General features: G+C 40.1%; 1 protein-coding gene across 1 annotated transcript in view; it reads left to right on the top strand.

The window, feature by feature from the left end:
* Window positions 1–22,475: 22,475 nt before the first annotated feature.
* Ndnf (neuron derived neurotrophic factor) overlaps window positions 22,476–27,848 on the top strand; it is a 44,971-nt gene continuing 39,598 nt past the window's right edge. Inside the window, exon 1 of the mRNA XM_075983931.1 lies at window positions 22,476–23,013. The gene's annotated coding sequence lies outside the window, so the exon portion shown is untranslated. The remainder of the gene's footprint in view (window positions 23,014–27,848) is intronic.

The following is a 27,848-nucleotide window of genomic DNA, read 5'->3' as shown; positions in this document are numbered from 1 at the left end:
TGGCTTGAGTCATCTTTGTTCAGCAATGTAATCAAGAATCATCGCTATGTTCAGCTAGTCCGGTTTTATCCCAGGTTTTTTCAGACCCAGGCCAGCTGGCCTTGGTGAGTTCCCTATAGAACCTCCCCATTGTCTCAGTGTGTGGGTGTACCCCTCGCGGTCCTGAGTTCCTTGCTTGTGCTCCCTCTCCTTCTGCTCCTGATTTGGACCTTGAGATTTCTGTCCTGTGCTACACTGTGGGTCTCTGTCTCCTTTCATCGCCTGATGAAGGTTAATAAAACCGTACTGGCTGAACATAGCGGACAATGAGGACTACTGAGAACTCAAGAACAATGGCAATGGGATTTTGATCCTACTGCACGTACTGGCTTTGTGGGAGCCTAGGCAGTTTGGATGCTCACCTTACTAGACCTGGATATAGGTGGGCGGTCCTTGGGCTTCCCACAGGTCAGGGAACCCTGATTGCTCTTCAAGCTGATGAGGGAGGGGGACTTGATCGGGGGAGGGGGAGGGAAATGGGAGGCGGTGGCGGGGAGGAGGCAGAAATCCTTAAATTAATTAATTAATTAAAAAAATAAGTAAAAATATTAGCCAAAAAAAAAAAAGAATCATTGAGTCTCTTCCAGATCTTGCCATGAGAACTCAGACTGTAGGTTTTAAAAAATTTGTATGGTGCAAACATTTTGGTTTTGAAACAAAATAGAAGTAAATAATCTAACCAACCATTGATCTTTCAGAATAAAAGCAGTTCTGAATCTCTTTCATAGAAGGTTTAGGTTTTAAGTTTACTGACAGTAGATTCAGATGCATACAAAAAGTGGTCACTATAGAGTTCTGTATTTCCAGTACTCTAGTTGTACTATAGTCTTTCAGTCCACTTTTAGGCATATTGTAGTTAGAGCCAACATTCAACAGAACCAATACAGATTTCAACTGGGCTAACATTTTGGAATCTTTGGATGGCTGATGTTTGACTTAAACATCTGAGCGAATTGGCTGCTTCAAAGACCAGTGGTTACCTGAAGTGGAGTGCTTTTCTCTTTCTTTTTTATCGTCCCCATGGCTCACTTGGGATTATTGTCAAGTTTCCACAGCAAGAGCTCCACTTGAATCACTCCACTAAAGCACACTTAGTATCACACAGTAACAGTAAACACTGTCGGAGTGAATAATGAATAAATAACTCTGTCACGAACGTTTTAGACAAGATACTTTTTAAACAATTTGGTTTGTTTCTGGCCACAGTCCCACCAGGCCTTTTGTGTGGCTTGTCTCTTTTTAGTTACAAAATTAGACAAATCTGTAAATATCATTCCTAAATAAATAATGTAAAAGTTCATCCCTAAATACATGAAATTTTTATTTATAGACAAATCCTTCTGTTTTTCTGTTAATCCTCTAGACGTCTATCTTCTTCTTTAAAATTTACTATTTTCTATATTTTTTTCTTTAGGGGAGAAAACTAGCGTTTGGATTCAAGGGTTTGTTTCAAAGTCAAATGTCCACTAGATGGAACTATTGTCTCAAATGAATGAGACTTGAAAAGCCCTATTTCTAACTTTCCCTGTTGTTAGGGCATAAAATCTAAAAGGTGATTGCCCTCCTTTTCTTTAGTGTCTTTTTTTATATAAACGACATTAACACTTAAAACAGATGCCATCTGACTGCTAATTCACAACCATGCCACTGCTAAGACTTCAGTTAAGATGGCCAAATTCTGAGTCTCCCTAGGTCTTTCTCTGTTTCATAGGCTTAGTAAAAACTAATGAAAACACTTTGATTTAAAAACTATACTTTAAAACTAGAATTTTAGAGACTTTCCAAATAATAAAAAGTTATTTTTAATAAAAATTAAAACTATACCTTAAAACTAGAATTTTGGAGACTTTCCAAATAATAAAAAGTTATTTTTAATAAAAATTATAAAGTATTAAAAAGTTCACACATACATAAATAAAAAACTTTAAATGTACCAGCCAAAAAGATGAGGAAGGCCTCAAGACCAGAATCATACCCACCAAGAGCAAATTCTAGTATCTGTCCCTCCTGTCTGTTAAATTCTAAAATAAAAATCACTGTGATTCATTCATACACTCTTACTGAGTGTATATAAGTTGTTACATAAATTGCATATCTTCTATTACCTAATAAAAATGGGGCATAGCAAAGTAATGAGCTCATTTTGTTCCTATTTACAATTACTGTCATGAATATGAAAATCTCTCCTCACTAAAATCTATCATGCTTTGAAATTTTTTAATATATTTAAGCAGCTTCATGAGCAGCTTTTTGTGGTTTTCACAATAGTATTTATAACTAATATTAAAAATATTTATTTAAACTCTATGGCATTGAATAGTTTATAATAGTATATTAACTCTAGAATTAATTATTGACTTTATTCTTAGTAGATACAATTTTATTTATGAAGCAATGCAGAAGTATTTTAGCTGGGACATCAAGTCTCCAGCTAAATGACAAATTTCCCTCCATGCCACTCTTGAGTATGCACATTTAGCAGTTGATGAGAAGTCGTCTGTACCCCAGGAAGGAACCCTCTTGGAGGCAATAGGTAAACGTTCAACATTATATGTTTGAAAAGTCAAGTCTGAGTCACTGTGATATCTCTGAAATTTCTGTACTTCTTCCCCCCCTCCCTTTTTTTCCTATGAAAGCTAAAGGGAAAATTTTTAAATTAAATATAAATAATTACAATATTTAACATTTTTCAAAGCTCTCATAATTGAAGAAATTATTAACTTTTAAAATTTTGAGGTATATAGTCTTCTTTACATGTATAGTCAAAACAGTTTACCCAATAATCTAATACTCTCAAAAACAAAGAGGAATTTTATATTCTTCTTTTAAATCAATATAGAATCTCAAACATTAAATTTTGATTTATTGTTTTATGCATAAAAACAAAAGTAGTTCACTCTCCTGTCCTCTGTATTTGGAAAGTATAGAAATTCATTTTCTGGCCTTAGAATTGGACAACTACATTGGTCTCCTAAGAACTCAAAGGCCAGTCTGTTTCATATCTGAGAACACTGTTGACTGAAGTGTGGGCAAGAGCTGATTGCCAGCCCGCAGCCCCAAGGGCATAAAGCATTGGCCCCTGTGTCACAACAGGACGACTGTGGCACTACTTTCTCAGCCACCCAACTACTTCATCATTTCTTAATCCAGCGCTTATTATGGCTTTAGAAACATTCAACATTTTGATGTCTTTATTTTTAGTATGCCACCATATCTTTCTAATTCTCAAAAATTCTAACTTACAAACATGGGAAAAATTATCTCTGACTTTCTATTATATTTGCTTCCATACAGTTCCAGGTTACATTCTGAGATAAAGTTTCTATTACTCAACATATGTGTTACTGCACTTAAATTTTGAGATATAGTTTCTGTCACTCAACATACATAAACACACACACACACACACACACACACACACACACACACACACACATATATTACTGCAGTGAAATTCTGAGATATAGTTTCTGTCACTCAACATAATATATGTTACTGCACTGAAATCATATTTATTCACCATTCCCAAAACACTTTTTTGGTATTTTATTTTCACTGATGTCATTCTCCCAGGACAGATATAATAACTTCCAACTTTCTCACATGTTTAAGACAAATCTCAGATGTTTCCCTCCCTAACCTTCCTTTCTTTTTCTTATTCTATTTATCAACCATCTCTCTTTCTCTTTCAACCATCTACCTATATACTTATCTGGATATTATACATCAATCATCCATATATATGTATGTATATATGTATATCTAACTATCTGTCTATCTAGCTATCTATCCGTCCACCTACCTACCTATGTATCTATTTGAGATAAGGTCTTAAATCATAAATCTGGTTCACCTGTTATTTGCTATGTAGCTAAGACTGACCTCAAATTTGTACCCTACCAAATGCTGGTAATACTGTGTCACCTTACCTGGCTGGATGCCACCTTCTTGATGAAACAACAACTAATCATAAACAACATTTCCAGGCTTTATCTTTTGACTTTGACACCTCTTTCGTGTCATTATTTGTTTCTACTTGGGCTGGTTCATTCATTTTCAATCTGACACAAACTCAAGTCACCTAGTAAGAGAAAAACTCAGTTGAAGGATGACCTCCATCAGATTGGCTTGTAGGATATCTCTAGAGCATTTTTTAAATTAAAAATTGTGAAAGGGCTCAGATCACTGTGGATGGTACCACGCCTACGTGGGTGGTCCTGGGATCTATAAAGAAGCAGTAACCAATGGGAGCAAGTGAGTAAGCAGTACGTTTTCATGACTTCTATTTCAGTTCCTGCCTCCAGGTTCCTTCTTGAAGTGCTACCCTGGCTTCCCTTGATGATGGACTGTGACATGGGAAGTATGAGCTAAATCAGATATATAAGCTAAGTTATCCCTTTTTCCCCTAAGTTGCTTGTGATGATGCTGTGTTACAGCAATAGAAAGGAAATGAGTATAGTGCTGTGTAACATTTGCATATGTTATGTTTTCTGGTAATCTACTTCCACACTGAATGCAACATCAACTTGATAAATACAAGTCTAATTATGCCCTTGACTGAAACATATTAATTACTCTACTGACTTGAAGGAACAAGTCCAACTGCCTTCAGATGGTTGTTAAGAGTGAGCATAATATGACCATTATCCCTTACCCTCAGCCATTTCCAGTTCAATATTCATGTGCATTTAGCTTGCGTTTCCTCAACTTACAGTGGTCTTCATCACCCCTAGGTCTTTAGACCCTAGCAGTCGTTTCTAGGAGTAACAGAATAAATGTATTGGCCCCATGAAAGAATGGGCATTAGCTCACGTGTGTTAGCATATCCTAACTCGTTAAAAACATAATTTCTCATAGGTTATACTGAACTACTAGAGGAGTCATTTTACCCCTGCTGAACCACCCTCATCATTAAGAAGCTGACTGAAGTGGTCTCTGTGGTTCATCTTAGAGATGCACATCAAATGGTACACTTTTTAACTCTCCAGAATAGTCATCCACATAATACAAATCAAAAGCAGCAGTGTAGCTTACTTACAGTCCTCACCCAGCTAGGCAGAGGGTCATCCTCTTCAACTTCCCTGTTTTACTCATAAGGGCAAGGGAGACCCAAGAAGTAGGGTAGCGTTTTAAAGTATGTCCCACTACAGTAATAGATTCCCCATTTAGGATGTGGGTAGTCATTCATCACTCACACTCTCTGATCCATTACACCCTGTTGCTCTTATGGACCACTCCCCACAGCCTGTGAGACATCCTTTGCTGGCCCCTCATGTTCCCATTCCTAAGAAGCCATGAATGTTCTTCAATATATTTTTTCATGGGATTATAAGCTAACAAAATTAAAGAAGTGTTAGATGGAGCTGCAATATAAAACAGAAAGTCAATGATCATTTTTTTTCTAGAAACTTAAATCTTATTTGTTTAAAGGAATTCATTGCTCTTTTAAGGGTCTCAGATATTTAAGGAGAAAATTCTGAAAACCCCTCTAGAGGGAGAGAAGTAGATATCTGGTCACAGACATTCTGGATTCTGCCACTCAAGCAATCTAGTTCTACCCTTTGGCACAGAATTGGCTGATAAGGCAAAATGTACTTTGACAGATGCAAGCTTTGCCTTTTCAAACATAACATATTGGTTATGTGACCTTTCTGAGCCTCAATTTCTCCATCTGCAAAATATATATAAAACCCAGTGCCTGCAGTGGTTGCTTCATTGGTTTCTTGTTTAGTCCCAAAGGACATCATGGCTTGGAAAGGCTTTTAGAAACTGTAAAAAGCAGCACAAATATGAATTAAACATATGGTTTACTTTTAGGAGATAACATGTTAAAGTTGCATAAACTTTCAGGAGTGCAGATGGATATCCAATGGCAGACAAGTCTCTCCTGTGAGTACCCAGTCATTCGGATGTGCTCTCCTGGGACAGCCGAGGTAATCATGTTCTTGTTTGTCCTCTCATGGGTCTATTTATGTGCAAGTTATTATGGAACTTGTCATAAAACTCTCTGAGCGCTCCCTCCACTTTCTCCAGCCTGAGGCTCCTCTTAGCACCTTTGAAGCCAATGACACCCATGGCTAACACCTACAGCTGGCCTTCTTGCATGGCCAACTGCATTTACTATTAAGAGCCCCTCAGTCAAGGGGAAGGATTCTGTCTGCAAAAGACATCATTAAATACGCACAGTACCACTCACCCTCTGCTGTACCCCTGCTGCACCCAACAGGAATACTAAGCCAAAAAAGCCCCAAATGGTAGATCTAATTGCCTTGGAACCATAACTAATCTGTGTCCCTCACTCCACACACACCAGCAAGGCCTCAACCTCAGTCCCCTGAATGTTTTTCTTCTGTAAGCCCTTGCTTGACTTATTAGCATATAATTATATATATGAATTTTCTGCTATATTTGTTAGAAAAAACTTACTTGAAATTATAGTCTAGTATTTTCCTGGTTTATATGTATCCTATTTATCCTGTATTTATATTTGTGAGAATAATAAGCAGATTAACCACAGATATCAATATTATAAAGTCTACCTTCATGTGTTGTGTGTGATTTTAAAGTTATAGTCTATCTGATTTTAGAGCACTTCTGGATTTTTTCAGTCACATCCTTCTCCCTTTAATAGGGTATAGTTACCAAATAAAAGTAGTTCACCCAGAATATAACATCGGGTTCTAATATGCTTCTACATTATGAAATCACTACATGAGACTCAGTTACATGCTCATTCTCTCACATATTTTGCACTGAAAATATTTATGATCTACTATCTTAGCAGTTTGCAAGTTCAGGTATCATCATTTGCAACGCATGCGGTATGGATGCAGACTGAATTCATTCCACTGAACTAAAACTCTGAACCCTCTGCCAGCACCTTCTCCTTCCCCACCATAATCCCAGCCCAAGAAGCAGACATTCTGTATTTTTTATTAAGAATTTGACCTCATTGAAAATTGATGTTTTTAGATGCCTCGATGAAGTGAGATCAGAAAGGGTGTATCTCTTTGTCTATGGCTTCTTTCAGTTAGCATAATGTCCTGGCGGGTTGTCAGATGTTCATGAATGTTGCTGTATGAGGGGAAGTCTGAGTACTTCTGTGAAAACTTCAGGAAAACAAGAGAAGAGTCTAATGACCTCAGTTACTTCAAATCATAGAATTGTTCTTAGAATGGGTTTTGTGCTCCTCTCAGGGATAGCGGATTGGAATGAATTTACTTCAACTTTTGTTATTCATGTGCCTCTGTGGGAAACATGTTTTTGCTACATATAACTTGTCTTTATGATTGATTGCATACTTTACTGGGGTGACACTATTTAGGGGGTTGTTTGATTTTTTTGTTGTTGTTTGGTTGTAATTTTGTTTTGTTTTTGAGACAGGGTTCCTATGTAACAGCCCTGTCCTGGAACTCCCTTTGTAGACCGAACTGGCCTCAAATTCACAACGATATGACTTTCTGCCTCCCTAGTGCTGGGAGTCAATATTGTCTGATGCTCTGAATAAAGTTGGTTGTTGCATGAGCCTCAATTTTAGACCCACTTTCCCAGGTTTAGGCAGCCAATTAAAGTGGCATCAGAGGTCATCTATCTGTTGTGAATGACAGGCTTGACTTCTCTTTAATGTCTGAATGAAACTCATTGTGGTGTGTGTGTGTGTTCACATTTTCTTCATTTGTGTCTTGATGTCATGTCTTGTCTATTGCACATAGTTATGCTACAAATAGGGGAGTGCTAAAATACAGGGTCCCTTTGTCCTGTGTTTTTGCCATTGGTTAATACTGTTTGTTTTCCATAATAGCTATTTCAAAAAGTGTGATTTTGTATCTTCTTGAGCTTGGAGTTAAATGTCCACGATCAATGCTGTTGAACTCTCTTTCTGTTAATCATTTATGCCCTCACCCCTTTGAGAAATGTCAAGTCCCTTGGTCATAATTAATAGGATCACATATTTTTCTTGTGAGATTGTTGAGCTCCTGACATATTTTGAGGAATGATTGCTTATCAGACATATGGGTTGTAATTTTTTTCTTTCTGTACATAGATTGTCTTTATTCTGTTGGTTGTTTGCTATACAAATGGTTTTTAGCTTGCTGCAGTTCAATTTAGCTATTTTCTCCTGTGTTTTGGGGGCCATATCCCCCAAATTACTTATCATATCAATATCAAAGTATTTCTCTTAGTATTTTTACAGTGCAATTAAAGCTTCAAGGTGTGGATATATGGCTCAGCAGTGAAAAGTGTTGGCTGCTTTTCTAGAGGACCCAGGTTCATTTCCCAGAACCTCATAGAAGCTAATACCCATCTGAAACTCAAGTTCCAGCATTTCTACTACTCTTCTGGCCTCTGTGGACACTGCATACAGGGGATGCACAGACGAACATGCAGGCAAAACACCTACACACATAAAAATTTAAAAATCCATAAAAATTTTTAAGACTATATTTGTATTTTTAATGAATTTTAATTATATGTTTCTCCTACAAGAATTTTCCCAATACTTCTTATTGAGGTTATTCTACACTATATATTCTTGGCATTTTGGTTGAAGATCAGTCAGATATGTGTCTTTCTCACCTCTGCGTTCCCATAGGTCTTAATTCCATACTGTTATTTTTGACTTATTAAGAATGTATTTTATATAGTAAATAATACATATTTGTCAAGATCCAATAATAAGGCAGAGCCATAACTATTTTGAAAGCAGGACGATTTTATCACTGATTTATTACAAGCACTAAAAGCTAAAGGTGATCACTACAGAAGCACACAGGGTGCAGCTGGGGAACCAGTTACACCTTGTAGGATGAAAGACAGAAAGTTCTAGAGTCCAAAGTTTAGGGATGGACACATGGAGTCCCTGTGATGTGCAGCTCTGATCTCTGAAACTAAGTTATTATTTACCTATTCCCACTGTCTTCAATCCTTGAAGGAACACTGAGCCTCTGAGGAGAGGGAACTACTTATTTGGTACTGATGTCTCTGAGGAATTGTGATGAGGCTCTTAATAAATGTCAGAAAACAAACAAACAAAACCCCTTCAACTGTACAACTGTAGTCTACAAATATTGCCAGTGACTGAAGAACCACCACAACAGAGAGGCAGATGGCAGCAGGTGGGGAAAACAGGTTCAAGAAAGAAACAAAGAAGGAATATGCCATTCCTTCTCCAGCCTTTTTCTCCACTTCCACCACCCCTCGCTGAAAGAGTTTAACAGAGAGCAACAAAGATGAGACATGCCATACAGAGATCATCTTCAAGACCACCAGGCAGAGGGTTAGAGCTATGTTGTAGCACATAAAATTAGCTTAACATTGTGTATGAAATGGTACGGAGAAATTTTTTAAAACGGAATTTTGAATGTTTATACTTTGAAAACATAATCAGGGAAAAACATCCTTTCCAAACTAGAAATGAAGTTTTAAAAATAAAACCTTTTATTGCTTTAGGTTGACTTGGGAACTTTCCAGTGCTTCTTAAACATTTGCTACTGGAATGTTGACACTGCCATCATTTCTATACTTTTGAGGTGCCAATATCACACTAGAAGTTTTCAGTGAAATGCTATCATAGTAATTAATTGTATGCTTAGAAATTAAGTAGTAGCTAAGGCACAGCTACTACTCTACTGATTGTGTCTGCTCAGATGGCTGGAGTGGCTGATCCCAGTGAGCATCTTTAAGAATAAAACAAGGTATTTTGTGTTTTATTTAGATTGAAATAAACTAAATTGACCATTAGTCTGGTTCTTTCCACATATAATCTAAGTATAGTCTTCTACCTTACACAAACAAGGTAATGCCTAGGAGTTGTGTGTGCAGACATGTGAGGTAAGATCTGAGATAGGCATTCTCAGCTGAACAGAGAGGAAAACTGCAGCAATCCCCATTTTCTTCATTACCTAATTCTGTAAAGCAGGGTATGTCTTCAAAGGAGTGCGGACATGGCATCTCAAGTCACTAGAACCCTGTTAATTATGGTGCTGATGCTGTGCTCATCTATACCGAGCCTTTAGCATCTGATTATGGAAGCTGTGGTAGACTAAATGTGACCCAAAAGTTTTTGTTTCTCCAGTAGAGGTAGAGTCTAATTCCTTGTGTCTGGAATCAGACCATCTTTGTGAATTGCTTTGACTAGAAATGGTGCAGAAGGAATTGATCCTGTCAATGCTTTCTAGGAGATTCAAGAAACCTTTCTCCTCACCTCCCTCCCCTCAGTCCAGCCATGCCCCCATTGCAGACATAGTACTTTGCCCATAGCTCTACTGTATTTCTTGCTTCCATTAGCTCTTTCAGAGACTTCTCACCACTGCAGAAACCAGACAAGAGTTCCACCTTCCTCATAGCCTATAAGCATCTCACCTATAATGCATCCCCCCCCCCAAAAAAAACACAATGGCATGAGGGAATTTTAAGTGATTCCATTTTTTAAATGTTTATTTTAATGTGTATGAGGAAAAGAAAAAACACAACCAGCACATGACACTGATATTGCTGTTTAGTTTGTTAATTTCCTCTTAAAATAAGCTATTTCATAGAGAGAGGGTCTACATCTTAAACAAATCAATCACACAAGTAATAGTAGACGCTCTGTTTAAATACAGACAACCTTGGAGAAATTCTACCTTAGGGCAAATTGGCTTAAATCCCACTTGGTTCAAATCCACAATCCAATTTACTTTCTTTCTCTTCACCAAAAAAAATCCTCCTCCTCATGACTTAAGAGCTTTCGAGTTTCCATCCTCAGAGGCTCTCTTAGCTTGTCCTGTGGTGGCTTCAGTTACTGCGAGCTTCCAGTTTGTTTTCTTGATGCACCGGCATGAGCCTAATGTCTCTACGGCATTGTGATCGAAGGTTTTACAATGGTTTCACTTCACTATGCCTTGCCTCTCTCTGCCATGTCTGTGCCCCCCCCACCTCACACTTTCTATTCTATGGACCCCTCTCTCTGCTATATCGATCTTTCCCACTACTCCCCACTTTTCTCAATCTGTGACCCCTTTGGGCAGCACTACCTGTGGTGCTGACGGGCTAACTGTACAGCATTGTCTTATCTTGGACTTGTTAGTTAGATGTTGTTGTTGTTGATGATGATCTCTTCTGACTGGGGTGAGATGAAACCTCAAAGCAGTTTTAATTTGCATTTCTCTGATGGATGAACATGTTGATCATCCTTTCACATATTTATTGGCTGTATGTACTTCCTTTGAGAAATGTCTATTCAATATTAATTTATTTGTTGATTTCATTGTATGTTATTTTGGCATTTCATATTTAGTTCTCTACATATTCTAAAATAAATATAAAGCAATGTCAAATGAATAGCTGCCAAGGATTTTCTTCCATTTTGTAGACTTTTTCTTTCTTCAATTAATTGTTTCCATTGCTGTTTAGAACCTTTTTAATTTTGTGTAATCCCATTTGTCAATTCCTGCTACTTTTAGAGTCCCACTCAGAAAGCTCTTGCCTGTGCCAATGTCTTGAAATGTTTCCCTGAGTAGTTGAGCGAGTTCTTTGGCCCACTTTGTATTGACTTTATACCTAGCCTGAAGAGGTGGGGCCAGACTTAACGTTTTCCTTAGCAATATCTACAAAATTCTAGCAAAAATTCAAGACCATTTTTGCTTCATTTCTACTTCCTCTACTCCAGAATCTTGCTTGTCCATCCTTAGTGCTGCCAATGATCTCACCTACTCATTTTTATTTCCTCATGACAATTGTTAGTTCTTAATTACTATCTCCTTTTCATCCATCCCCCCCTTCCCCTTATAAATCTGATATCATTCATAGGTACTGGTGTTCTCTTTGTTGTGATTGTTTTCACAACTTTTATGCCTTGTCTTGAAGTAAAGATAAGCAGGAAATAGATTCACAAAGGTATCTGTTGGCGAAATGAGGAAGGGAGTCACATTGCTGCAGTCCTGAAGTTCTGTCTGGATTTGAGGCATGGTTGGAGTATATGTATGACCTCCTTCTTCAAAAACATTCACACCCGGTATTGAAAACTCTGCCCAGAGTTGATCAGATATCAGTTTTCCTTTAGTTTGTGGATGACACTCTGTATTTAGCACAACTTGCTCATCACTTGGAAGGTTAATTTCTCACAGAGGAGAAGTGTTTTAAGTTTCCTTTCTTTCCTTTCCTTCCCATCCCACACTCATACCAGACAAATCAAAATGCCTTTCCCTTCCTTTGACAGATGTACAAGTAAATTTAAGTTTCCAGTCATCTGAGTTTCAAACCTATTTGAATTCTCATTTTGGTATTTTTTTTCCTAATTGCCGGAAAATATCTTACCTTTAGTAGTCTCTTTGAACCAGAACTCCCTTGGATTTTGGTTGAGCTGTTTGAGTTTAGGAAGTGACAGAACACCGTGATGTTCACATTGCATGGCTTCAGAAATGTACAAAGGCACCAAGAAAACAAGAACAGGAAAGGAGATAAATTCAAGTCTTTGTATCTGGGGAGAGAAAATTACATATAAGGATTAAACCAATAGAATGAAGGAGTTTTGGTCTAGATTCATCTAAATGTATAGTAGAGAAAATCAGATTTTCCCCTGGAATACCAGCAGTTTTCAGTTACAACTGACTCCATTGTTACAGAAACGCTTTTTCTAAAATCATCTGGGGACTTAATTACAATTTATTACTCAGACAAAATGGCTTTACTCTTTTGAAGTGGCCCAAAATACTACAATTTTTCCTTCAACAGAGCACAACAAGGTTGAGAAGTTATGCTCAGGGGTTGGGTAGATCTCCTGCCCAGCAAGCACAAGACCCTGGGGTCAGTCCTCAGCTAGTGAGGTCAGGAGAAGTAATGCTCAGAAGATGAGAACAAGCCTCTGTTCCTTATTACGATCCACATACAGATTGTGAATTTTGCAGTGTAGTGTTCGTGTTTCCTTGAGTCTTCTGAGGACCTGACTTGGCACATTGACAAAATACATTGTCAATCCTGCCAATACTACTACGAAGAAAATGTTATTGTCCCATTTTACAGATGAGTGAGGACACCTCTGAGAGACTCCACATTCCCAAGTTCACACAGCCCCAAAGCTATTTGAATGGCAGTATAGAAAATGGTACCCAAGACTTCTGGCTCAGAGGCATGTGCTCTTTCCCACTCCATTTATGTCCATTCAGATATGTGACATTTAAAAATAAGTAGGCCTTGTGTCTGTGTGGCCTTAAGGCAGAATGACATCACTGGCAAGTAACTCTGAGGAACTTGGCTCAAACTTCTCACGTGAAAGATATTTCTTCCTTAGCTGCATCTAAACAAAATGGATAAAATAAGGCCATCTGCACATGAATTCAATTATAGAAATGTTATCTGATGCACAGTCCCTGAGTCCTACTTGTATGGAAGGCAAATCTCCATCCACTTCATTCAGACCTCTTTATGCTCTAGACTGGCACTGCGTTTTTCCTCCTCTCTTATCTGTGTGTGTGTATATATATATGTGTATATAGATATAGGTATAGATATATAGATATAGATATATCCTCATTGGCCTCAAAGAAGGTCTGCTGGCTTTGGCTCTCATGGTATGCCTTGATGTGAGTAACACAAAACTATACCAGAAGAGAGTCTGAGATACCACAGGCTTAGACTTTGTGCCATCAAAGACTCTAGAACACAGAAGGCTCTTGGGAAATGTGATTCACATTAAAACACACTTGAAATGTTTCTACCATGTAATTGATAGAGTATAATACATCAATTAATAAAAATGCCCACAGGAAATGGGTTGAATGGGAGAGTATATTCTTTGAACTGAAATAAATAGTACTTTTATATGAGAGACCCATTACTTGAAATCAAAAGAATCTCTCTTTTATAGGTCACCATCATCCTTCTTAAGTGTAGAAAATAGTATTTGTTTTCTTGCTTTTTATATTTAGTCTTTGTGCACTGCCAAAAGGATGAAGCTCAAGCTTCTAGCATGGTGTTTCCAGTGTGTCCAGCCTACATAACAATTTCTTCTTCTGTGTGTTCCATTGACAAATTCCATTGCAGCAAAATGAGTCTATCCACTGCCTCTCAAATGTTCCTTACTACTTCCCCTCTCTGAACCTTTATCATGCCACTTCTATGATTTCTGTACTCTCACCCCTTTTCCCGCCATTCCCATTCAAACCATTCCCAGTAGGAAGAAGTAACATCCTGTCTTCTTACTATTCCTTTGGACTTAGCATTGAGGCTGTGACCAGAGTTTACAAGTCAGCTAGCCTGCTGCTGAGCAGTGTGCTCTCTGAAGATGGGTGACATTTATCTTTTGAATCCTATGTTCTAGATTCTGTAAGGTAATAGACACTTAATATATATTTATTAGATGTCTGAAGGGATGAAATAATATATTTCTAATATCATTTTACAAATTTCTGAACAAAATATTGTTTTTTGATTTCTGTACACCAAGTACTTTGTACAAGTACTAATCTCAGTACCGAAAAATAATTAAAATTTTCTGTATGGAGACTAAATTACTCCTGGAATCAGTGAAGATTATATTTGAGGTTTTAAATAAAAATTTTAATTTTTGTTTTTAAAACAATTAGTCTTTCTATGAGATCATAGCATTCTGATTTAAATTAAATATAATTGAACATACTACAGTGTTCAAAAACATTCTAATCAAATTAAGATTCAATAGAATATATTATTATCCATATATTCTATGTTGTTTCGTGTTCTAATCCTTGCACCCAATGGCTACAGAGCCATCTTTTGTATTTCTCCTCAAAGTTTGGGAGTGAGACATTTGGATGGTGCTGCTGGAGATCAGGCTCCTGATAAATGCTCTATCACTAAGCTATTCTTGCACCCCCAAAGGTTACTTTCTCTAACAGTCTTTCCAGGTTTCCACCCAGGATTCCATCCTCCCAAGATTTCCGTAGATTTGCACAGCACCTTATTATTTTTTTGTGCTTCATGCAAATTACATACATCTCCACTAGACTGCAGGTTCCTCAAGTAAAGGACCTGCTTCATTCTTTCACTCCCAGCTCAGTGTGTGGCATATCGTAAGAGCTGGATCTATGAAGCTGGCTGCACGTCCTCAGGCAGCATGGGTGGTGGCTGAAACTTGGTGCACCTTTGCCTTGGATACCTGTGTCAGAGTGAGGAAATCTTCACTGAGTCTGACAGACTTTAGAGAACAGAGTGACAGCCCCTGCTGTGCATGAAGGGGAGAGAAGGAAAGAGAATGCACAAACAGGACTGCCCTCTGCCAACAAGGCCAGGAATAAGATTCTATATCATCTACGCTCCGCAGTTTGGACGATAGCTTTAATCAGTTGTCTTGACTGCCCCCTGCCCGAGAAGAATGTCAACTGTTACATTATAAAGAAATATGTCTGCATACTGAAGGACATACTTACATTTAGTAGGTGGGTAACAAATACATAATTACAGTGGAGATGATGATGTCTAAGCCTTGAAGATCTTTCAATCCATTTTTGTGACCGTTTCTTATGATGTTGTCTTTTTCCACTTTACAGCGGTCCTTACATCAGCTACTATGATAGAGGACCCCAAGGAACTTTAGTTTCATGAGCTATTTTTTTATCAATATTCTACATTTTATGAATAAAGACACACCTTTAAAAATATTCATTACAAAATAACTACAATAAACTTAAGATATACTAAATAAGTTGGGTGGTGGTGGTGCATGCCTTTAATCCCAGCACTTGGGAGGCAGAAAAAGCGGATCTCTGTGAGTTTGAGGCCAGTCTGGTCTACGAGAGGTAGTTCCAGGACAGGCATTAAAACTATAGGGAAACCCTGTCTCAAAAAACCCAAAAAAAGACTAAATAAAAGCATTCCCTAAAAAATAATTTTCTTTCTTAAAGAAAACAATTTAACAAAAAGGGGTATTGTTTCCTATCTTAATGGGAGAGTTGTCATTTCATATCACATGTGTATGCGATCTTTGCAATGTTTACTTTCATCTAAAGTCAGTGAGGAAATTCTAGTTTTGTACAAATATACAATTGGAAATTAAAAATATTTTAATAGCCTATTCAATAAATCTGGATATTCATCTTCATAAGAGTGACACCAAAACCCAGCGAGGACTTGGTTCTTGAACCTGATAATTGTAATATAAAAAACATGAAGCCACTTCAGTGGACTTCTAACACTGTGTTACATTCAAGCCCAGTGGTTTATTGCACACTTTGAAAGGCTGTTTAACTCAGGGCTTATTCTATGATTCATCATTTGGAAAATACTGGCTCACTGTTTTATGCAAATCTTGCAAATATGGATACATTTGGTTATACAAAATAACCTCAATTTCAGTACAGAGAGCTATCAAGTTCACTGTGACAAGCTCGAGTTCTGTAAATGCTCAGATTTTGTTTTCATTGAAAATAAATGCTGCTTATTAACTTGGGGAAGACAAGCACTTCATTCATTTGAAGAAAGTCCATCAGTATACAAATCAAAATAGCACAAAATGGTTACCAGTTATTCTATACTTCAGGCAAAGAGCAGTCTCATCTCACACTATTTCATTTCAGGATCGACACTGTGTGTACTTTAGTATGCAATATAAGAGTTTATGTGCATTGCCTGTTTTGCCACAGGGAATATTTAAAAGACATAGAGCTGGAATTTCAACAACTGCTGAATTTTTGTTGTTCCATCAAAAGCATTCTTAAGGGTAACTGAATTTTGTGGCAATGAAAGTGAAGTAACCCTGAAAAAGGTTTCATGGCATTGCATCTTTCAGCCAGGTGCTAGCAGATTTTCCCACCAGTGTCTTGGTACTGTTAGGACCAACATCACCACAGGGACAAAAGCAAGTCAGTATCTTACAACTGACCTAAAAACAGTCTTCCCTGAGAAGTAGACAAAGGCATACTTGGGGGACTGAGCCTAAGAAACAAACTTGTTCTAGGAGTCCTCACAAATAAACTTAATATCCACTCTGAATTTTCCAATACCTTATGACTCACTGAATATGAATTTTGTAGTTTCCACAGTAAAATCTGGGCAAAAGTAAGAAAATTCTTATCAAGGACCTTAATATATAATACTGTTCCATGAAACATACAAGTTATAACTTGTAGTATTTTGTATTCTGAAAACATTAATACTCAGAGAGCATTTTGCTCTGTAACAAATAGTTGTCAAGACTGAATTAAATGTGGCTGGATAAATAGTACATATTCTATTTAATATTGCATAATGCCCAAGTTTTCAAAACATACAGAGAACACATGAAATATGAAAATACAATGCCACTGATTTTTTTTTGAGAAATGAAGCATTTGATGACACGTTTTTTTGGAAAACAAGTATATTTATAAGTGCAAATCCTGATTTTCAGAATGAATGTATGTATGCATTTCCACTAAAAACATCTTTACTGAGTACTTAAAGCTTTTCTCACATAGACCCAGGCCTGTCTTTAAGGGACAGAATCAATAAATCACTTTAGTGTCTTGTGGACTTTCTTCCTAATGGAAATTTAGAATAATTCCTGAGTTATGGGCTGGTTTGAGCACTCCACCCATCTTTTTTTTCTTTATCTTTCTTTTTTAATTAATTAATTTATTTATTTATTTATTAAAGATTTCTGTCTCTTCCCCGCCACTGCCTCCCATTTCCCTCCCCCTCCCCAAATCAACTCCCCTTCTCTCATCAGCCTGAAGAGCAGACGGGGTTCCCTGCCCGTCTGAAGTCCAAGGACCTCTCACCTCCTTCCAGGTCTAGTAAGGTGAACATCCAAACAGCCTAGGCTCCCACAAAGCCAGTATGTGCAGTAGGATCAAAACCCAGTGCCATTGTTCTTGACTTCTCAGCAGTCCTCATTGTCCATTATGTTCAGCAAGTCCGGTTTTATCCCATGCTTTTTCAGACCCAGGCCAGCTGGCCTTGGTGAGTTCCCAATAGAACATCCCCATTGTCTCAGTGTGTGGGTGCACCCCTCGCGGTCCTGAGTTCCTTGCTTGTGCTCTCTCTCCTTCTGTTCCTGATTTGGATTTTGGGGATGTAGTCTGGTGCTCCAATGTGGAACTCTGTCTCTGTCTTCTTTCATCGCCTGATGAAGGTTAATATCCAGCCACCCATCTTATACAATGGATAACGTAGACTTGGCTGCCTACATAGTACCGAAGTGGGAATGGACTCTCAGAGAAGTAGTAGACTTCTCTTTTGTATCTTCAGGTGTCCCTGCCCACCTGATTTTCCTCAACCTCATTTAACCCAGGCCTGGTGACTCGTGGATGAAAAAAATGACAAATGTTACAAAAATTTATTCTTCATAACTTTCTTTCCTCTAATGAGTGGTCAGATAGTGAAACAAATGAGACCAAAGTCTCTATTCTGATGAATTTACTTTCTCTCTCTGCTATTTTTCAGATGTATACATCACACGTAGGCAATGCAAAAGAGAAGCCAGGTCATTCAGGCATGTAGTAGACACTGAATCAGCGCTATAACAGAGGGTTCAGAAATACACACAGTTAAAGCCACCTATGTTAACAGCACACGTTGGAGCAAAGACAGGTTTACGTTCCAACACTGGAAAATTATGTTCCACATGAAAAGAAAGTGAGACTAGATCCACATCTTTCAGCCCACACAAAAGTCAATTCAAAATGATACAAAGGCTTTAAAATAAGACCCAAAACTTTAAAACCTCTAGGAGGCAAGACTTCAAGATATAGGCAAGGAATTTCTGTAAAGGACTCCAGTAGGACAGAAAATAATTCCAAGAATTAACAAATAGGATTAAATGAAATCAAGAAAATCTTCAGCACAACAGAAACTTATGAGCAAAGTAAACCGCCTACAGAATGGAAAAGAACTTTCCAAGCTTCACATTAGACAGAGAACTGGTATGTAGTATATATAAGGAACTGCAAAATCTAAACACCACAAAAACTCTAAGCCCATGATCCAGTTAATAAATGTGATAATGAGCTGAACATACAGTTCTTAAAAGAAGAAATATAAATGGGCAATAAATGTTTTAAATGACATTTAGCATCCTTGAGCATAGGGAAATGCATATTAAGACTGTGTTGAGTTTCCAACTCACCCTAGTCAGAATGTCTATGATCAAAACAAACAAAAATAGAGTAAATGGCGGTGAGTTTGGGAAAGAAGAAATCTATTCATCTCTGGTGAGAATATAAACTTGTATAAAATGGAAGTCAGTATGGAGTTTCCTAAAACAAAACAGAACAACCCCCTCCAAAAAACAACGAACCAAACAGACAAACAAACAAAAACAAAACCCTGAAACTAGTAAGGGCTGGATAAAGGTACACAAGTAATGCCTTGACATACTTGCAGATAAAACACCCATTCAAATAAAAAAATAAATAAAATTAAATCCTAAATAGAACCAGCTATACCACTCGAGTATGTACCCAAAGGATCCTGAGTCAACATACAGAAGAGATACTTGCATATCCATGTTTATTGATACACTTATCACAAGAGCCAAGGAGTAAAAACAGCCTAGTTGTCTATTAACAGATGTAAGGATAAAATGTGTACAATGAAATTTTATACAGCCATAAGGTAAAATGAAATCATGACATTTACAGAAAAATGGATGCAACTGGAAATCATTATGCTAAGCAAAATAAGCAGGCTGGGAAAGATAAATGCTCTGCTTTCTCTCGCATGTAGAACCTAGAACTGACATTCTTTATATGTATGCAGATATGTATGGGTTTATATGTGTGTGTGTGTGTGTGTGTGTGTGTGTGTGTGTGTATTTATAGGTCACAAAACTAGAAACCATGAGATAGTAGAGAGAGGTCTAAAGTGGGGAAGAGAGAGGGTGGTGGATAAGCTGTAGTAAAGAAATAAGAATGGGTGAGGAACCGAGGAAGTAGCAGGAAGAGAGAAGGCAGTGAGAGGACACCTGAGAGCAGAGGCACATATGTATGGGGAGTGTCACCACAAACACATGACCTTGGGACCTGGAGAGGTGACACCTGAGAACAGAGTGAAACGACACATATGTATGGGGAATGTCGCCACACACACCATGACCTTGGGGCCTGGAGATGTGGTCAGGGGTTAAGAAGGTGTGCCACTTTTGCAGAGGACTTGGAGTTTGGTCCCCACTGTTCACACTGGGCGTGCCCTAACTACCAATAACTCTGGCTGCAGAAGTCCTCACACCCTTTTCTGGTCTTCTCAAGGATTATATTTATGTGCATGTTGACTCTCTCTCTCTCTCTCTCTCTCTCTCTCTCTCTCTCTCTCTCTCTCTTCTCTCTCTCTCTCTCTCACACACACACACACACACCACTAAAAATTAAAAATTTTAACGACTTTTTAGAAATTAGTCTGCATGTTAAGCTAATTATTTTTAATGAAATCACACTTCAGTCAGATTATATTAATTTGTCTGCCGCATTCTGGAGTAGATACCAGTCCCAAACACCTTTCTTTACCAGGTCTGCTCATGCCTTTGGCTTGCTTTCTGGTCTCCATCTTTTTCTTTGCCAGGCTCTCTTTCCTCTCCCTAATTCTTTAACGTACATAATGCTGAATTCAGTCATTACCAGCAGCCTAACTCCACATACATATAGCAGATTATGTTACTCTATCTATCTATCTATCTATCTATCTATCTATCTATCTATCTATCTATCTATGTATCTATCTATCTATCTATCTATCTATCTATCTATCTATCTATCTATCTATCTATGTGTGTGTGTTCTATGTGTGTATATATATACATGTATTTCCTCATATTGCTTCTTTTAGTTAATGATACCATGACATGTCTTGTGCCACCCAAACAACTTAGAATCAGTATAAACCCTCTTCTTCCATCTCCCTTTAAGTCCTTACTCACCCATCTGCAAATTCTAAACGCATTTGAAATGACCCCAGCCAACCAGCTTCCTTGGTTGAGCCCTACTCTTGCTTCCTTCCACCTTGTGGACATCTTCCCACTGTGAACACACTCCTATTTGTCTTCCAAAAGGGTATCAAAGAGTGACCTTTCTAGACATGTACCCAACAACACAAGCCTTATGATCTGCCCTTGCCTAACACTTTTAATCACTGTCCAAACAGCAGTCACCTTCAGAAGTTCTGCCTCCACGTGCTGCCACACCTAACTTCTTCCTGTTCCCAGGGTACTCCTGTACTTTGACACTTTCCTGACCTCTTCGCTGCTGTTTGTAGAATGCTCTTACCCTCCCTGTCTTTATGTGCCTTAGGTCCAGCATCCTCCAGAGTGCTGCACTGAAACATAAACTGAGCACCCTCCAAGTTTTGCTGTCGTTGTTTTGTTATTTGGCATTTACAAAACTATGCATGGCGTGGAAGCATTTCACATCCGCCGATGGTAGGAGTCTCCCTAGCCACAGAACTTTGAGAGATGGACTGGACTGCCTACTGTAAGATGTTTGGTTTTCAAAGGCATCTAACAGAAAGCTCATAGATCTAAACTTGATTTCAGTAAGGTTGTCTTTCGCCTTATCTTTGCTTTGGTGACAATGGAAATAGACAAGAGTTCTCCATGTTTTCAATATTAACACTGAAAAATCATGGACACTATGTTCTTAAAACTTAATACCCTAAAAGCCAAAGGAGAGAGAGAGAGTGAGTGAGAGAGAGAGAGAGAGAGAGAGAGAGAGAGAGAGAGAGAGAAAGAGAGAGAGAGAGAGAGTTGTTAGACTAGGTATTCAGCCAGCCAGGAAAATAAGATCTCTATCACTCCATGACCATCTACCCCCATCTCACTCCCCCCCCCCCACACGCCCAGGCTCAGGCCAGGTTGCCAATTAAGTAATTCTTACCATAATTACCTAGTGAACCTAATGACTTTACAATTTCTGCCTGGTCTCACTGGTCCTGTAGCGTTTGTTTGTTTGTTTGTTTTCCCCAATTGTTAAAACAGCTGCTGAGTTTCAAGCCTGAGAGGCTGGGTTCGCAAAAGCTCCCAAGAGAAGGCTGGTGCAGGCAGTCCGTGAAGAGTCGCTTTCTGTGCTCAGCTTCTCTCTACCAACCTCCAGCCTTCTGAATTGAACCTTCTGTACCTAACCAAGCTCAGAGTTCCTCTCCATTGTGTTCCCTTGGCTTCTGGACAGTAAGACGGTCCCCTGTGCACCTCTGGCCAGGTCGTGCACCATTACGGAGGCCTCAGACACTCCTTACGCCCCCACCCCCACCCCTGTGGCAGGGACCTAAAGAGAGCAAGGTGTCCTGTGAGCCCCCCACCCCCGTGGGTCCCGCTGGACAGGAATGTATGGGAGAGAGAGGCAGCGAGGGAACGTGTGTGTGTGTGTGTGTGTGTGTGTGTGTGTGTGTGTGTGTGTGTGTGTGTTGCACGCTAGCGCGCAATGGGAGAGAGGGCGCGAGGCACAGAGGGGGAGCTGCGGGCAGAGGAAGGCGGGGCGGCGGGCAGAGGCGGGCAGGCTGGGAGGGGCAGAGACTCAAGCTTCTGCAGTGACACTCGGAGCCAGAGCGCACTCCTTGCCCAGAGAGGCGAGAGAACGGAGCTAAGCGAGCCGCTTAAGAGCTGCCTCCTCTGTCGCCGGTGCGCTGGGCTCTGCCTTAGCAGCCCGCGCCGGCACTTAGCGAGCCCGCCTGTCCAGCAGCGCCAGCTCCGCGGGCGGGTTCAGCATCCTCCCGCCACTGGGCGCCCGCATCAGTTCGTGCTGCCCCGAGACCTCAGGCGGGGTGCCGCTGCCTGCACTACTTGCTGCAACTTTTGCAGCCGCGTGCGGCCGGCCTTCTGCCCGGCTTGGAAGTTCGCAGCTCCCGCCACAAAGTTGAGACCCTTGAGGAATCGAATTTGCTTTTTCATCTGCCTCTTCCCCAGCGTGCAGGTCCCCCTTGGTTCGTGGATCCTCGTGCTTGACATCTTGGTGGGATCCCGGGACGTGGACTTTCCCCACACACCACATCTTCGGGGAGAGATAAATCAAACAAACTTTCCTCTTCCCGCTAGGAAAAACAAACAAGTTCTTTAAGGTAAGGAGCAAGAGCAAAGCAATCCTCTTTTCCCCGACGCCTTCTTGCGCGGGTACAGATCTGGTCCGACCAGGGTCCCGGTTGAGATGCGTCCAAACACAGGACGGATAAGATCAGAAGTGCCTAGGATAGGGACGTGGGCATCTCTCCCTATGGCTTGGCCTCGGTGAGCGGCTTTAGGTGGGCAGACACATTTCTAGGGCTGGGGAGCTGGACACGCGGCGTCAGGCTGGAGCGGGTCCACGGAAGCGCTGGCTTTATCCTAGCCTTCCTGGACACTGAGTTTGGCCGGCTGCGGGTGCGCTTTTGCTTTCCTCCCAGGTTAAAGAACCTTCCCCCTATTCTAGTTCTGCTGGACTGGGTGTTGTGGGGTCGGGGTGGGGGCATCCGCGTGGGTCTGCGAAGCTTGAGGGACTCGCGGCGGGGAGCGTGGAGGCAAGCACCCCACAGATGGTGATGGCGCTGCGGTGGTGGGGATCTTCTGGGACTCGCCCAGGATCCCCGCGCTCTCTCCTCATTTGTCCTCTGCTATGCAGGGCGGCATCCTTAGAGAAACTTCTCTAAGCTGGGTGGTCTGCGTCCCGCGCATACTTTACACAGCAGAGCAGAGCAGCTTCGGAGGTCGGGACACCCTCCCGCCGCAGCAGCCACCTTGTGTGGCGACCTCCCCAGTCTGTGTGCCCACCCGGGGAACGTTCTGGTTCCAGCCAACTTTCTCCTTGTCGCAGCGGTGGGAACTCTCGGAGTCGGAATGCCAGCCTTCAGACCGGCTCCGCTCTTACCCGGCTCTTCGCAAACTGCTGAATTTGGGGCGCCCTTTCATTTTTGTCGCTCGCGCTTCGTTCCCACTCTTCCCCTCTCCCTCGTCCCAGGCTGAAGTCTGAGAGTTCTCACAGTAGATCGCTTCAACTGCACTAGGCTGGACTAGGGTGACGAGGCCCTTTCTGGCCAGAGTATATCGAAGCGGTTCACCCCAATCCTCTATAGGTCACCGCGCTCCTCCTTGGTCCTCCAGAACGCTGTTTATCTTTGCTCTGGGCATAGTTAGCTCCCTGGAACCAAGAATGAACCTAAGAAAAATTTCTGGTTTTGATTAAAAAACAACAACAAAACAGAGAATTTTTTAAATAAATTGGGATGGTGATCTATTTACTTCTTGTCTTTTTGTCCTCAAACTACAGGGAATGATTTGTTTATTTGCCCTAAGCTGCAGGTCTCCAACACACTACTTTCTCATTCTCTCTCTCCCCCCTCCTTTTACTTGCTTTGTGGCCCTTTTTATGGTTTTCGGAGAAGAGGGTCTCCACTCCTCCCCATCTCCTCCCACCGAGTGCCTGTGAAAACTGGGGGAGTCATCCATGGAAATAAACAGGACCCCTACGCCATTCCCCGCCCCCCTTCAAGCAAGTAAAACCTTCCCTGGGCTCAATCACAAAAGTAGAGATAAAACAGATAAAGCCGCCCTCCCTCCCAAGGGAACTGTTGCTGAGAATTGCACGCCTTTGAATTGTGTTATTATCCTAAAAGGGTGATGGATGGGTGCAAGAGGCACCGCTCATACGGAGCAGAGTGTGCTGGGGGAGGTCGGCACTTATTATTATTCATCATTAAGTATTAAGAGTGCTAATAAGGCCATCACCCTAGCCGAAGTCTGTGTTTACACGCACTTGGTTTTATGTCAGTCTCTTATTACAGTGGTTTCCGAAAGGGCCAACACCATAACTGTATTCATTCTCCACACTCATCCCACATATGGGACTGATCAACTGTCAAAAAGATACTGTCATTTTACCAGTTTAACTCGTGAACTTGGAGAGGGCTGCAGCCCTATGAAATGTCATTTTCATCACTTTGCCTTTTCAGAGTTTAAAAAACTTGGCAACATAATTAATTATGGTCCCAATTCCCATTTTCAATCTAAACCTATATCCAGGATTATATTAAAATAGCCCATCACCCATTCTCTAAAAGTGACTCTTGTGAAATTACATTCCAATTTGGGGGATGGTAGAACAACTGGGAATGCCGCGCCCCCGAAGTAGGAGAGATTAATACTGTTTCAAATTTCTGTCACAAACTCTTCTTCCTGGGGTTAGAGAGATGGCTCAGAGGTTAAGAGCTTTTGAAGCTCTTGCAAAGGGTATCAGTACTGTTCCAGCACCCACAGCGATCAACTCACAACTCGCTGCAAGTCCAGCTGTGGCTGGCACCTGCACGTAAGTGCCAATGTGTGCACACGCGTATGCACACACACACACACACACACACACACACACACATGCACAAAAGTTAAAATAGATACAACTTGAAAACTCTTTTTTCCTCTATAGAGAGTTATTACCCATTTCTTCTTTGCAGGGCTCTTTAGTGACTGTCCTTAATCTTCACCATACACTTGAGACGTAACAGCTTGCAGCTTTGTCTGTATTCCTATTTCCATTTTTATGTCAGGGCCCCTTACTAATTAAACTTTTATGTCAAAGACTCGGGCTCATGGCAGCAACACTTTTTTAATTAGTAACTATCGTAAAAAAGAAGCTAGAACTCTGTAATGGGTCCAAATTGCTAGGAGTTATATGTGGTTTAAGTTATGCGTTTATTTCAGCAGAATCAAAAACATCTTTTAATGATTTGCACATCCAGTTTTTAATCTCTGAAGATGTAGCAAAACGTATAATTTCAAACCATCCTCGTAAAAACAATGAAGGCTCAACCTTAGTTTACTCGTCCTGGGTCTTAGCATCCATGTACTGAGGTAAGAATCTCAGAGAGAAAAAACTCATGTCATAACTTTGCTATATGGTGCAGAAGAATGCAACATCCCCAGGAGCCAAAGCAGGTTGGTCTTTGTGTAACTTAAAGATTTTTCACTGACACTATGAACTTGGCCCTTTTGACTTTAGGTTTTCTCACATGGATTTATCACCCAGACACTGCCTGTTTTGCGGGAAATTGTGTATTTTAAAGCTCTAACGAATTATTGGAAATGAAAGAAAGGTATCCAGTGTTGATTTCTTAGCGGTTCTAGTCCGGCTACTCTGAGATCAAAATGCTCTGTTTTAAAGTTGACTATCACACACACACACACACACACACACACACACACACACACACACACACACTCATTGTGACTAGAATGAAAGCGTTTCAAGTTGTCGCAGGGGCAGATTAGGAATGATAATCAGAAGACATGAACAGTATGTGATTCCCACATAATTGCACAAATTCTATTATTTCAGTGTCTGGGGTTTCCTTGTGATGAGGTGGTTGATACTTTCCCATAAGTATTGTTATTTTCCCCCATTCTCTTGATGTCTGGTTTAATAACTGAACCGACAGAAGCACCCAGTTAAGGAATCATCCCTGCCAACCCCTAGGAAGAACAGATAAGGCACAACCAACACAAAACCATTCCACCTAATCCTTGAAATAGTTTCTATGATCTCTAAGAATTTACTTTGGAATGATTACTTGGAAAAATATAATTTATCCATCCTCTGTCGGCTCATTCCCTTGCCTGTATCCTCGGCACAGCTGAGTTGTTGAAAAGCTGACAACACAAACATGTGCTTTAAAACTGATCTTAAAGCACAATTCTGCTGGTATTTAAATACCAGCCCCCCCCCCCAAAAAAAAAGACCTCTGTATTGAAGGCTAGAGATATAGATCAGTGATCAACAGCACTTGTTGCTCTTGCAGAGGACCTGAGTTCAGTTGCCAGTACCCACCTAGTGGTTTGCAATGGTCTATAATCTGAGGTCCAGGGAATCCAATACTGTCTTTTGACCTCTGAGGGCAGGAGCCATGTGTATGGTGCACATACATACACACAGGCAAAACACTCATGCACATAAAATAAAATAAATGCATCTTTTTAAAATGCTATGTGTTTTATTCCCTATAGTCTGAATAGTTTCTACTTCCTATATATTACAAGGAATAAAAAAAATGACAAGCTTCTTTGTTGATTTCCGACTAGGAATAAAAGTAAATACAATAAATAGAGTAGTTTGCGATATCACACAGTAGTACGCAGACCATAATTTCAGAAAGCAGGGAACATAGTGTATTTGTGCAAATTTGTGTGTCTCGACACTTCTGAGATGTCACCTGGCACTTGCCCAGGATTGCTCAAAAAGATCTGTTGTAAGCGGCTTACTTCTTAACTTCCAAATCTAGAGAGGCCAGACCCATGCCTTTCCTCTTTCTTTGCAGTCTAATGAAAACCTGCAAAGAACAAATCCACAAATTTCACTCTTCTGAAATACTGTAAAAACGTAAATTGTATAGAAAACATAAATGCTGCAAATAAAAATCTTCTGGTGTTGCATCTTACAGCTTAAGAGTAGAACATCTGATGGGTGTGGAGTAAGGGCAGCACAGCTCTGTGGATCTTCCTTTGGGAGGAAGAACCAGATCTGACCACAGAGAAGCTGACCTCTGGGCCCTGCTGCAATGTCCTTGCTGTCAAGGAACTCAGTGAACAGGATCCCATCGAGGCTCCAGTTTAATGTCCCCGGTTCTCAAGAGCACGGAGGGTTGCAGGGTTCCACGTTGTTAGTCTTGTCATCACTTGGAATCAGACTTTAACTTGTTTGGTGAATGCACTGAGTTTTTCATTTGTCAGTTTTCCTATTGCAAATTTGGATGACACATACCGAGTATAACTTGGTAATTATGACAAAATCCTAATACATGAAGAGTGAGATTCATATCATTGGCAAAGGTATTTACATGTTTTGCTATTTATTGGCAGCAGGTATGTGAGAAACAGAGCTAACTTGAAAAGGCCTTTTTGTTTAGAATTGGCTTAGATGCTGCAAGTGTCAAGAGAC

This window comes from Microtus pennsylvanicus, chromosome 8 (assembly GCF_037038515.1).
Source record: "Microtus pennsylvanicus isolate mMicPen1 chromosome 8, mMicPen1.hap1, whole genome shotgun sequence".
Taxonomy (NCBI): Eukaryota; Metazoa; Chordata; class Mammalia; order Rodentia; family Cricetidae; genus Microtus; species Microtus pennsylvanicus.
Note: the sequence above shows the minus strand (reverse complement) of the source record. Positions and strands in the feature narration are given on the sequence as shown.